Source organism: Triticum urartu, chromosome 3, assembly GCF_003073215.2.
Source record: "Triticum urartu cultivar G1812 chromosome 3, Tu2.1, whole genome shotgun sequence".
NCBI classification, from domain to species: domain Eukaryota; kingdom Viridiplantae; phylum Streptophyta; class Magnoliopsida; order Poales; family Poaceae; genus Triticum; species Triticum urartu.
Window position 1 is genome coordinate 712,603,266 of NC_053024.1, and position 14,327 is coordinate 712,617,592.

Consider the following 14,327-nt stretch of genomic DNA (forward strand, 5'->3'; position numbering starts at 1 on the left):
CTTGGAACCCATATTTCCTCCTCAGGAGGGTTTGCCATACACCGTCTTTCGTCAATAATTTAAACAACTATTTGCCGAGGAGGGCCCTATTCTTAATCTCAAGGTCATGAATGCCCAACCCGCTTTGGTCTTTGGGATGGCAAACTACACTCCATTTAGCTAGCCAATATTTATTTCTCTCGCTATCTCCTTGCTAAAAGAATCTTGATCAGAAATACTTCAGTCTATGTAAAAACTTCTTTCGGCAATTGGAGGATGGAAATCATATATAGTACCATGTTACTTAGTACTGAATTTATGAGGGCCAATCTTCCATCCAGAAACAGTAGTTTACTTCTCCAACTGCTAAGTCTTTTTTCCAGTCTCTCCTCGATGTGTTTCCATTCAGCATTTGTGAATCTTCAATAATGTATCGGTATCCCCAAATATGTGATCAGAAACTGGCCCTACCCACATCCGAATAGTTCAGCATATAGGTGGGCCTTATCTTGAGCCTCATCAAAACAAAACAATTCACTTTTGTGAAAATTGATCTTAAGACCTAAGAGTTGCTCGAATGCTGATAAAATTAGTTTGAGCAACTCTCAGGTCTTAAATCAATAGTGCACCATTGCAGAAAATCTTTTCATTTTGAGAGTGTTAAAGAAGTGGCCATTTGACTTTGTCACAAGATTTTTCAAAGTCTATTTTGATTACCACCCCATTCAACCTTTTTTCGATGTAATTCATGGACTATTTCGTGAAGGATAACAACTCCCTCTAGGATGTGCCTGCCTTGCATAAAAGCAGTCTGTGAAGGACGAATCACGTGTTTAGCTACCGAATTTAGCCTAATAGTCGCAACCTTCATAAATATTTTAAAATTAACATTAAAGAGGCAAATAGGTCTATATTGTTGTATCTTTTCAGCCTCATTAACCGTAGGTAATAAAATAATGTCGCCGAAGTTTAAGAGAAACTATTCTAATTGCCTAACATGTAGGTCGCTAAACAAAAGTAGGAGATACGGTTTGATGACTTTCGAGAAGTTCTGATAGAACTTAGCATGAAAACCATCCGGACCCGGGGCTTTGTTGTACTCCATTAGGAAAACCGTGTTTCTAACATCCTCCTCGGAGTATGGGGCTGTTAGAAGGCCATTTTCCCCATCAGAGACCTGGGGGGATGTCATCTATTCAAGACTCATCCATCAAAAAATTTCCATTCTCTCGGGCTCCAAACAAATTTTTATAATAATTAGTGATATAACATTTAAGTTGATCATGCCCCTCGATCGTGCCCTCATCCTGTTGTAGGGAATGAATACTTTTCTTCCGATGTTTGCCATTGGCAACTCCATGAAAATATCTAGTATTCAACTCACCTTTTAGGATAAATTGAGAGTTAGAATGATGGTATCATTTGAGTTCCTCTTCACACAGCATGCTAGCTATCTGTGCATTCGAATGACTCTTGATCTCGATTTCATGCTCAGATAGAGGTCTAACCTCTGCCAAAGCTTCTAATTCACCAATGATATATAGACAAAAGAAAAAGATTCTCCTTTTTTCAGATACTCGCCGTATGCCTAGCCCAACCACCAAGGAGTTTGCATAATGCATGCATTTTGTTATTCCATTTGTGCATTGGGGTATGCCTGGCCACCGGTTTCACCCGCACCGCCTTGACCATGTCATGGAAGCCATCCCAAAGCAACCCCCCAAGTTGAACTTGCATCTATGTTGTGGTCGTGGTAAACTAGTAGTTAGGAGAATGGATGTGTGGTCTGATATAGCCTCAATACGAGGTAGAGCACGAACATACACCATAAGAAATTTACATTCCCAGTCATTATCCATAGGAAATTTTCTCTTTAGTTGAAGAGCCACATCAGTTATACTTTTTTAGTCATATAAATATTTTGTAGGGAACCATCTAAAAATAGATTCTGTAGGGCACGTATGTGACATATATGGACAACTAATACTATAGTTCTTCCACTAATGTTCACCTTATATATAGAAATCTTAACTTTTATAGTTAGGCCTTACTATATAACTAATGGAGTAGGTTGTTCAACATTTATGGTAATATGGGTGAACCTAAGGGATTGATTATATCTTCCTTTTAATTATATAATAGATAGATTGTCAAAAAGATCACATTGCCCGCCTAGCTCAGTTGGAAGAGCTCAAGGTTCTTAGCACATGGTTTGTTTGCTACCTGAGCAAACTTGCCTTTCCTGCAGCCATCCTAGCCCCATGATTTAGGACGAGTGGGCCGGAGATCACTGTTTGGAATGGTAGGACTGCCTAGGTAGCACACCATAGAGGCTCATTACCTTGTGGTCTTGGGTTCGAGCCCCAAGGCGGGCAATTTCTTTTTGGTGCTTCCACATATTTATTTTCTTTCTGGATTTGTACCCTTTTTTGACCAATTATTTTAGGTATTTGGGATAACTTAGAGTTATGTATTTTATGCAACATCAAACTCCACATGGAAGTTAGCTAGATGAATCGAATGTATTGGTGTGATGTGGACCTTGGAATGTAGGAAATCAGGTGATGGAGCACCAGGTGAGTGGCTTTGTTTTATTATATTTAGCGTTGTAATTTTCTATGATTGGTGTTTAGGCCATCTTCTAGACTATGGACGGTGGGGTCTGTGGCGCTATTTTAGTGGTGGTCATTCATTTGTTCATCTATTTGTGTGTCACAACAGAAATGATTGACCATCGCTGCACATAATCATCCATGGAAGTACCAGGACACTTTCCCTTCTCAACAAGGCTCATACATTAGCCTAGACCGAGCCCTGTAAGTAAATATCATTACGCAATGGCCACAGGTTCCATATGCAAGAAGCACATATCACATTATTTACAACAAGTTTAGAACTAAGAGACCACAACCTACATAAGCTAGACATCGACTGAGGAATAAAAAAAGCAACCACATCAGATAAACACTTCCAATATTCTTTTTTCACTATGCAGTCCAAGAACAAATGCTGTACATAGATAAATGTGCATTGAGTGTTGTTAGCAGATACATAGCTAATCCTGGAAAAGAGCACTGCAAAGCAGTACGGTGGATTTTTAGATACTTGCGAGGTACTTCTAATGCTTATTTACAGTTTGGGAAATCTAGAGATGGACTTGTTGGTTTTGCTATTCTAATTTTGCTGGTGATTTAGACAAGAGAAGATCTCTCACAGCTTATGTTTTCATTATTGGTGGTTGTGTTGTGGCCTGTGAGTTCGAGAGGAACTTTGCAGTGTGTTGTATCTCGTTCCACTACTGATGTCGAGTATATGGCGGTTTCTGAGACATGCAAAGAAGCTATTTGGTTGGGAAGTTTGTACACTAAGCTTTATGAAAATATGTCTTGCCCTACCATATTTTGTGACAATCAAAGTATTATATGACTTAAAAGAATCAAATGTATCATGAGAGAACAAAAACACATTGATGTTAATGGAGGTGCATGCGACTTGGCCGCCAGGCTTCGCGTGTCATCCTGTGAGGCTCCATGGATCCCTCCCACATGATCAATAATCCTCCCCCTAAACCTATCACAACGTTCCAAGTCAAAACTACTCCATAAAACGCGGTACAATACCGTGGATGTAGCATTACTGCCCACATGATGGTCCATTTCTATTGAATGTTTTGGGAGTAATGCTATACATAATAGGTTTACGGGGGTTTTACACGTACGTGGATTTTGATTGGAGATTAAGAGGGAGGAGGGGCTCAGCCCCGTGAAAATCATGGGGGAGAGGTTAGTTAGAAAGAAAGAATCCTAGTTAGTGTGTACTTGTGTGTAACTCTTTATACGTTTAGCATTATAGATGTTTTGGTGCTTGTCCCCGTCAGCACAGTTGTTAGCACGTTCATTGTTTGCATTTGCAGATCTCGAATCTCAACAAGTAGCCCAATGTGTGGAGTTCACCTTGATCCGCGGTTCTGATACTGATATGGATATATTGCAACCGTATTTCTTCTCCAAGTTGCTAGCAACATAAGAGACTTTGTCTATGGTGGTGCTCTTCGAGTATTAAGTCTCAAGTTCCAGGCTAAAAACCTACGTTTTGGGCGGCCGATGTCTCCGTGTGCAGCTCAACGCTACTCCTGGTACGCTCACACTTGCTGCTGTCGCCCAAAGCCAGCGCGCCGCTCACCGCGTGGGTGGCGTCCCTCACCGTGCAATCCGCCGCCAACGTGACACGCGTTACCACGCTCATGGTGGCCACTTCCACCAAAGCCAAAACCAAGAGCAAAGGTCGGTCGTTGGTGATTTGTTTTGCGCATGGCACTAAGAACTGTTGTGTGTTTGCGGATCGAAATTTGCTCACTAAGTTCTGAAGTTGTCCATTTCTTCTGTGAGTTGTAACCTACGATCAACATGAGCAGAAACTTTTCAGAGTTTGTCTGCTAAAGAATCTTTTCCATTTTAAACTTTCATTCAAACTATGCATCACTTAAACTTGCCTCCCTATATTTCCTAATTTTGAAATTTGAACAAATTGCCTGTCTAGCTCAGTTGGTAGAGCGTAAGGCTCTTAACCTTGTGGTCTTGGGTTCGAGCCCCAAGGTGGGCGATAATGTTTTGTGTAGGCTGTTTCATATTCGTTTACATAGGACTAGGTGGAATAAATATGAACCGCACATATTTGTGATAAAATGATCTCTCTAATCACCTTTTGCATCTCGTACAAACCACATATATTCCTGATAAAGGTGATCTCTATAACACCTTTTACATATTGATGTTCTCCAAGAATCATGCATTGGAAGTAATATAACACCTAATATGCACGAGGTGGATAACCCACAAACATTTGGAAAGCTGCATGAGTCGAGTGTTGTGACAACCTAACATCGTTAAACATTTGCACACACTTTGGTCGAAGATAAGAGGTACGGCAAGTGAACCGATGTCTTTCGTATTGTACTGTCATTGGCAACCACTGCCAAGATCCAACGCCTTTTCCTTATTGTACCTTCATTCGCAACCACTGCCAAGATAATCAGTCATTTTGGAAGATCAACACATGATAGGGTTTCCTTGTCAAGATTAATGTACTAGACCAAGCCATGAGATTTTTCTTCCTAGTACCGTAGATGCCATTACCATTGAGATGTCAATCTAATTACTATCGCCTCTCACAAAGGTTGCAACATTATCCTCGAAGCACTGAAACCCAAGCAAAATAACACTCATTCCATCATGTGGACGGGCAATACCATAAATTTTCCTCACCAAACACGTGAAGGTCAAAGAAGAGGTTGATAAAAATACAGATTTCAAAGAAAATACGGCACTACGGCATGCATGTCTACTTCTAATCCTCAATCATATTCAAGTTGTTCCAGTATAGATTCTTTTTGTGGGGTGGTTCCAATCTATTCTTAACCCCCATCATTTCAATCTCTTTTTTATTTCAAACGTTGTTATTGGTATTATTTATTTTAGAATATTTTTATTTTATGCATGTAGAATAGTTGTGGTTTCAATTATAGTATGCACCTTTATTTTTTTCCAGGAACTACCCTTGTTGCGGGTTTTTTATGATGCTAATATAAGTGTATCTTTTATTTCACTTTATCCTTCAATTGTAAAGTTTTAACATATGATTCTTTTGTTGTGAATAACAAATATGATTTAACATACTAGTAGTAGTAGGTTTGTGTTATGCCATGGGAATTGGTGATTTGTTTTGCGCATGGAACTATGAAATGTTGTGTTCCGTGGTTTGAAATTTGCTCATTAAGTTCTGAAGTTCTAAGTTTCTTCTAGGAGCTCCAACCTATGATCAACGCGACCATGAGGTGCGGGGAACTTTTCAATGTCCGTCTTGCCAAAAATATTTCCTATTTTAACCTTCCATTTATAATATGCATCACTTAATACTGCCTAAAATGTAAACGTAAAAATTTGAATTTGGGCCAGATTGCCCGTCTAGCTCAGCTGATAGAGCACAAAGCTCTTAACTTTGTGGTCTTGTTGGGTCGAGCCCCAAGGTGGGTGGCATATTTTTAGTTAAACTTTATTTTAGTAGAAGTTGTCTAGAGTTATGCCTTTTCGAACAAACAAATGCAATGTTTAATATTCTTTTACCTCTGACTAGATGGAATAAGTCGGAAATACAAACCACAAATATTTTTCATAAAAGTGATCCCTGTAATCACATTTTTTACATATCACAAATGTTTGAGATAAAGGTGATATTTATAATCATACATCTCGATGTTCTTCAAGACTCCTACAAAGAAAGTTAAACATCGAACACCTCCTGATTCAAAAATCGGGATTGCATGAGAAGATCGCCCCCAAACTGCGGCGGAGGTGGTGACGATGGGGAGACGCTGCAGGAGGATAATGTTGACACACCACCAGGCTTAGCCTTCACCGTCTTGGAGATGGGCTTCAGACTCTAGACTCCAGCCCAGGAAGGTTGCCTCGGTGTCATCAAGCTCAAGATCTGGTTGGGTGGGTTCAAAAAGGAAGCTGGGTGGCTTGATACCGAGCACCTGCCTCCTCGAACGAATCAGAGTAGTGCTTGTATATGTACTTCCTGTCCGAATCAATTGCTTAAAAGAAGGATCGACAAAAATTAGCACGAACATTTCACCGAACACTTGCCGGGCGTTGTGACCCCTGTAAGGGCGAATGGTACCTGCGCCGGACGGACGAGGGTCTGGACGACGGCTGAAGACAAGAGGCGGAAGTCGTGTGTAAGGTGGGGGTTGGGGAGTTTCGGAAAGGGATTGGCAGGCGGCCAGGGTAGAAGAACGACATCGTTGGCGAGATAAGCAGATGAAAAGAAAGAGGGGAGGATGGAGACGCGGGTCCGGATGAGGTTTTGGGTGGCCCGGGTGTGTCAGAGTCCTACGTGGCTGGTTTTCGGAGTCCCGTAATGCCCTCCTTGTTGGCGGAAAAAATGATGTCCGGACTGGTCCGTAGACCGATGTGGGACGACGTTGGATGACAAACTGCGTCCGAAAAGCTCTGTCCGAACACTTAGAGCATCTACAGCCAGGCTCCTCAAACCCGTCTCATACGCCCGGGCAGGCCGCCCGATCGCTGTCCGGTCATGTTTTTTGAGCCAGACGATCCCCTCAAACGGCTCTCAGACGCCTGGGCTGACCGGCACCCAGGGTAGAAGAACGACATCGTGGGCGAGATAAAAAGTAGATGCAAAAAAAGAGGGAAGGATGGAGACGCGGGTCCGGACGAGGTTTTGGGTGGCCCGAGGGTGTCAGAGTCCTACGTGGCTGGTTTTCGAAGTCCCGTAATGCCCTCCTCGTTGGCGGAAAAAAATGATGTCCGGACTGGTCCGCAGACCGATGTGGGACAACATTGGATGACAAACTGCGACCGAAAAGCTCTGTCCGAACACTTAGAGCATCTACAGTCGGGCGCCTCAAACCCGTCTCATATGCCCGGGCGGGCCACCCGATCGCTGTCCGGTCACGTTTTTTGACCCAGATGATCCCCTCAAACGGCTCTCAGACACCCGGGCTAACCGGCACCCCTCATACCCAACCCAAATACGGGGCGGATATAGGGACGCCCGGGCACACTCGCCACGTCGGACCCGGCCTACCCGACCCCATATAAATTCCTCTCCATCCACTCACCGGACCAAACCCTAGCCACTTCACTCCCCCTCCCCTCCCCTTCCCTCTGCCATGCAAGCTCGTCTCTGGCTCTTTTCAGCCATCTCCGGCATGGCGGGAAGCGGATCCTAATCCTTCACCTCCAGATTCGTCGACCCGGAGCTCATCCCACGCGACCCCAATGAGGGATGGCCGTCTGGCTTGCGCTCCGCCGCGCCCGGGAAGAGGCCCATGCACGGCTACACTCGGACTCCATCCGTTAGGAATTCATTGTGTCCACCCAAATGGCGCATGGATTCGGCGTTAGGCCAGTCGTAGCTGCCTCCCCAGAGGCCGTGGGACCCGTCTGGCATCCGAGCGCGCTGGCGGACGCGCAACCCCTTCGTTGGCGCGCCGAGCATCGGGATGCACCATGGGCCTCGTCCGACGAAGCTCTCATAGGCGGAGCCAGGATTTCTCAAAGCCTAGGGTAAAACCATGTGGGTGTAAAAAAACTAATCCTATTCCACGACACATACCAATGCATGTTAGAAGTACACAATTCAGAGTTGGAAGGAAATACGAACTCATCATTACCACGAGAGAAAATTTCAGAAAAAGATGCATGTAACAGTTTAACCGGCTGCATCATGCCAAAAGCTGGTAGCAAATTAAGGAAGACTTTCTTCGTTTGAGCCCATCATTTTTTTCATCGGTGTAGTAGGACTTGGAGCTGTAAGATAAGATTCAGTGTTTAAAATCAAGACTTTGGACATAGTCTAAGTCTAATTCATGTTGACAATGAAATTAAAATTGACCGAAGTATAGAATCACCAAATAGCTTATTTCGGTTGAATTATTTTCCTATTTTTGCCGGTGTATTTCGGTTGATTCAGAGTAACTAGGGCGGAAAGGCTAGATGATACTACTTAATACTACCACCTAGTTTATTGCTCTCCTTTGTAATTTGTGTCAAACTTTGACCAAAGATTTAATTAACAAAATGTTAATGCATGTCAACAAGAATTATATCGTTGGATTCGTATTTTAACATAGCTTTCAATGATATAATTTTTTGTGACATGCATGAACATTTTGTTAGCTAAATTTATGGTCAAAATTTGGCAGAAAATACAATGGAACCAATAAATTAGGACGGAGCTAGTAAATTAACTGAGGTAGCTTTTGGTAGCGCGAGGGAGGAAATATCCAGTGCTACCAAGCCTTAGGTGCTACCGTGATACGGGCTCCTCAACGTCGAATTCTCAGATCGGACAACTCTCAATAACTCTGCAACATTTATAAAAAAGGCTTCAAAGATTCCAAAAATTGTGCATTGGTCCAGCAGATCCAACAGCTCCCAGGTATCGTCCGATCTAAGAATCCGACGGCTCATATACCCGTAACACGGTAGCATTTAAGCCTTAATAGCACCAGATACTCTGCCGTCAGGGCATATTAGGGGCACTGCTCTCCGATGAGACGATCTGAACACCGAGGCAGTTGGGCGCAGCCGCACACATACATTCCGCGCAGAAGGAAAGCGGTGTCGACGTTGCGAGGGTTTCTGGGCGAGATGATGAGGGGACCTCCTGTACATCGCCTTCAGCGCCCGTTATTGCAACCGGCGCTCACGCGGCGCGCTGCTGGGCCGGCTCAACAATCGCAGCAACCATGCTGCGAAAAAAATAAAGAGGATTTTAATACTGAAACTGTTTCTTTGGGAATAGAAGAATTCAAACTCGGCACACAGGCATCGACAGCAGTAGCTCGTAACCACTAGGCTGAGATCATATCGTTGTCCACAATTAGAAACCAGTACTATTTGACCTTTCCTTCAATTAACACATATTATATATACCCAGCATAAATTATTTTGAAAAGAAATATAAATTAAAATAATTCTAAAAGTATTGAAAACAGCCACGAATTTGAAAAAAAGGTTCATATGAATTGAAAAAAAAAGGTTCAGAATTACTGTTTAAAAGTTCATGAATTCGAAAATGCGCATGAAGTTTCCAAAAAAGTTCAAAAATACATTGGATTTGAAAAAAGTGCATCAGATTTGAAAAAAGTTCATTGAATTTGATAAAAAGTTCATCGAGTTTGAAAAAAGTTCATTGAATTTGAAAAAAAAAGTTCATCGAATTTAAAAAAAGTACATCAGATTTGAAAAACATTCATCGGATTTGGAAAAAGTTCATCGAATTTGAAAAATGTTCATCGGATTTGGAAAAAGTTCATCGAATTCGAAAAAAGTTCATTGATTTTGAAAAAGAGTTCGTTGAATTTGAAAAATGTTCATCGGATTTGGAAAAAAGTTCATCAATTTTCAAAAAGAGTTCATCGAATTGGAAAAAAGTTCACCGTATTTGGAAAAAAGTTCATTGATTTGAAAAACGTTCATCGGTTCTTACAAAAACATGAAAAAGAAAAATCATTGATTTTGAAAAAGAACACGGTTTTTTTAAGATGAATTTTAAAAATGAAAAAAATAACAAAACAAAAAGGGAAAAGAAAGAAAAGAAAAAGGAAACCCGAATAAAACCGCACCTGAAAATGACCAACGAACCGAAAAAAAGGTTTAGGAAGCTTCCCAAAACCGGAGCAGTTCCCGCGACTTGAGGAAATAAAAAGAAGGAAAGAAGTTACTCCCTCTGTCCGAAAATATTTGTCATCAAAATGGACAAAAAGGGGTGTATCTAGAATTAAAATACATCTAGATAAATCCCTTTTTATTCATTTTGATGACAAGTATTTCCGGACGAAAGGAGTATAAAACACGAGTCGTTCTTTGGCTTGGTGGTCGTGGTAGCTGGGGTTCAAGAGCAGACCGCGAGTTCGAATTCTCGCTGGCTCACACTTTTTGAGCTAATAGAAAGAAAAGGCAGATATATGGGCCGGCTCAGTCGCAGCAAAGGGACGTGCGCTGCATGCGCCGGTTTGCAGAAACGCTTATAACCGGCACTTGCAGCGCCAAATAGGGATCGCCGATGATGGGTCATTCTAAAAAGATCCTTTTCGGTAGCATTGAACTGGGTTGGCTCGTATGTTAGGTGGAAATCTCTCGTACGGGAGGGTGGAGTCTAGAGAGATCTATGGGCTAGAGCTTGGTGCTGGGCCTCTACACGTCTGGGGCTGGACTTCCTATCAGTCAAAATTCTTAAAAGAATGATCCCACGCGCGCCCCTTCGTGGGCCAGCCCATTAACCCATCACGCCCTCGCTTCCCTCCCGCTCGCCTTCATTCGTTCGATCAAACGATCTCGCATTTGTTTTTTTCTTTCGGCTGTATTTGTGATGTTCGTTCAGAAAAAAACAAATCATTGATTTACATAATAAATTCACGAATGTGGAAAACGTTCATCAAATTTCAAAAAAAGTTTATCAGCTTAAAAAAAGTTCATCAAATTCAAAAAAGTTCATAGAATTAAAAAAAGGTTCATCGACCTAAAAATGAGTTCATCGAATTTGAAAAAATTCACCGCATTTGAAAAAAAGTTCACCAAATTATAGAAAAAAAGTTCATCGAATTTGAAGAAAAGTTCACTGCATTTGAAAAAAGTCCATCGAATTTTGACAAAAGTTCATCGAACTTGAAAATTAGTTCACCAAAATTTTGGAAAAAAGTTCATGAAATCCGGTGAACTTTACGAATTAGAAAAGGGTACAAAGAAAAAGAAAAAAAGAAAAAAGAAAAAGAAAAAGAAAGACAGAAAAAGAAAAGAAAGAACAAAAGATGTAAGAAAATGTACTTGATCACAAAACGTTTAGTGTCGGGCTGGTTATCACGTTGCATGCTGGGTTCGAATCCTCCCAGGTACGTCTTTTTTGCATCAGTTTAGAAAAAGAAAAAGAAATGTTGGCCGGACCTCGTCGCACAGGGGGTATGCGCCCTGTACCGTTAACATTGTATTCGGCGCTGAGGGCGTCAAATAGGATTCGGGAAAAAGAACTGCTGAGCTGTTGGTGTTAGTTGGGCCACTCCTGGGGCTGACAGCCCCAATTGCCCCAGGCTTAATTTTGCCCCTGGAAGTTCCGTCAAAAATCGTTGCGTTGCATCTAATAATATAGATTTGGGGTCAAATTTGAAGTATCCGGATATGAAATGTATTTTTTTAAGGCGTGGCCGGTCATTATCTATGACCACGGGCGTTTGAGATGTCAGATTTATCAAGTCCGGCTATAAATGCTCTTACAATAGTTTTGAAGGTCCGCCTTGGAAATGCCTTAAGATAACATCGACCACCACCCCCACAAGGCAACTGACCGAGGCAAGCGTGGTCAATCTCCCTCGCGAGCTCCCCAAAAATCCTCTGCTCTCCACTAGCACTGGGTGTTGGGGAACGTAGTAATTTCAAAAAAATTCCTACGCACACACAGGATCATGGTGATGCATAGCAACGAGAGGGGAGAGTGTGTCTACGTACCCTCGTAGACCGAATGCGAAAGCGTTAGCACAACCCGGTTGATGTAGTCGTACGTCTTAACGATCCAACCGATCCAAGTACCTAACACACGGCACCTCCGAGTTCTGCACACGTTCAACTCGATGACGTCCCGCGAGCTCCGATCCAGCAAAGCTTCACAGGAGAGTTTCGTCAGCACGACGGCGTGGTGACGGTGATGATGATGCTACTGATGCAGGGCTTCGCCTAAGCACCACTACGATCTACGATATGATCGAGGTGGATTATGGTGAAGGGGGGCACCGCACACGTCTGAGATCAATGATCAGTTATTATGTCTATGGGGTGCCCTCTGCCCCCGTATATAAAGGAGCAAGGGGGAGGAGGCAGCCGGCCAGAGAGAGGCGCGCCAAGGGGGGTCCTACTCCCACCGGGAGTAGGATTCCCCCTTTTCCAACTTGGACTAGGAGAGGGAAGGAAGAGGAAGGAGCGAGGAAGGAAAGGGGGGCCGGCCCCCCTTCCTAATTCGGATTGGGCTTGGGGGGCGCCACCTCCCTTGCTCCTTTCCCATCCTTTCCACTAAAGCCCAATAAGGCCCATATACCTCCCAGGGGGTTCCGATAACCTGCCGATGCTCCGGTATATTCCCGATCTCATCCGGAACCATTCCGATATTCAAATATAGTCGTTCAATATATCGATCTTTACGTCTCGACCATTTAAAGACTCCTCGTCATGTCCGTCATCATATCTGGGAGTCCGAACTACCTTCGGTACATCAAAACACAAAAACTCATAATATCGATCATCACCGAACTTTAAGCGTGCGGACCCTACGGGTTCGAGAACTATGTAGACATGACCGAGACACGTCTCCAGTCAATAACCAATAGCGGAACCTGGATGCTCATATTGGTTCCTACATATTCTATGAAGATCTTTATCGGTCAAACCGCATAACAACATACGTTGTTCCCTTTGTCATCGGTATGTTACTTGCCCGAGATTCGATCATTGGTATCTCAATACCTAGTTCAATCTCGTTACCAGCAAGTCTCTTTACTCGTTCCGTAATACTCATCCCGCAACTAACTCATTAGTTACAATGCTTGCAAGGCTTATAGTGATGTGCATTACCAAGTGGGCCCAGAGATACCTCTCCGACAATCAGAGTGACAAATCCTAATCTCAATCTATGCCAACTCAACAAGTACCATCAGAGACACCTGTAGTGCACCTTTATAATCACCCAGTTCCGTTGTGACGTTTGGTAGCACACAAAGTGTTCCTCCGATATTCGGGAGTTGCATAATCTCATAGTCAGAGGAACATGTATAAGTCATGAAGAAAGTAGTAGCAACAAACTAAACGATCATCGTACTAAGCTAACGGAATGGGTCAAGTCAATCACATCATTCTCTAATGATGTGATCCCGTTAATGAAATGACAACTCATGTCTATGGCTAGGAAACTTAACCATCTTTGATTCAACGAGCTAGTCAAGTAGAGGCATACTAGTGACACTTTGTTTGTCGATGTATTCACACATGTACTAAGTTTCCGGCTAATACAATTCTAGCATGAATAATAAACATTTATCATGATATAAGAAAATAAATAATAACTTTATTATTGCCTCTAGGGCATATTTCCTTCAGTCTCCCACTTGCACTAGAGTCAATAATCTAGTTCACATCTTTATGTGATTAGTTCACATCTCCATGTGACTAATACCCAAAGGGTTTACTAGAGTCAATAATCTAGTTCACATCGCTATGTGATTAACACCCAAAGAGTGATCATGTTTTGCTTATGAGAGAAGTTTAGCCTACGGGTCTGCAACATTCAGATCCGTATGTATTTTGCAAATCTCTATGTCTCCCACCTGGACTTGATCCCGGATGGAGTTGAAGCATCTCTTGATGTGCTTGGTTCTCTTGTGAAATATGGATTCCTTTGCCAAGGCAATTGCACCAGTATTGTCACAAAAGATTTTCATTAGACCCAATGCACTAGGTACGACACCTAGATCGGATATGAACTCCTTCATCCAGACTCCTTCATTCGCTGCTTCTGGAGCAGCAATGTACTCCGCTTCACATGTAGATCCCTCCACGACGCACTATTTAGAACAGCTCCAATTGATAGCTCCACCATTCAATATGAACACGTATCCGGTTTGCGATTTAGAATCGTCTGGATCAGTGTCAAAGCTTGCATCAACATAACCATTTAGGATGAGCTCTTTGTCACCTCCATGAACGAGAAACATATCCTTAGTCCTTTTCAGGTATTTCAGGATGTTCTTGACCGCCGTCCAGTGATCCACTCCTGCA

The 14,327-nt window shown here is 42.6% G+C and overlaps 2 non-coding genes across 2 annotated transcripts; both read left to right on the forward strand.

Annotated features, from left to right (window-relative positions):
* Positions 1-2,145: 2,145 nt before the first annotated feature.
* On the forward strand, positions 2,146-2,354 carry TRNAK-CUU. The gene is made up of 2 exons: positions 2,146-2,182; positions 2,319-2,354. It is a non-coding gene; the product is annotated as a tRNA-Lys (tRNA).
* A 2,154-nt stretch (positions 2,355-4,508) lies between these two features.
* TRNAK-CUU lies at positions 4,509-4,581 on the forward strand. The gene has a single exon. It is a non-coding gene; the product is annotated as a tRNA-Lys (tRNA).
* Positions 4,582-14,327: the final 9,746 nt, after the last annotated feature.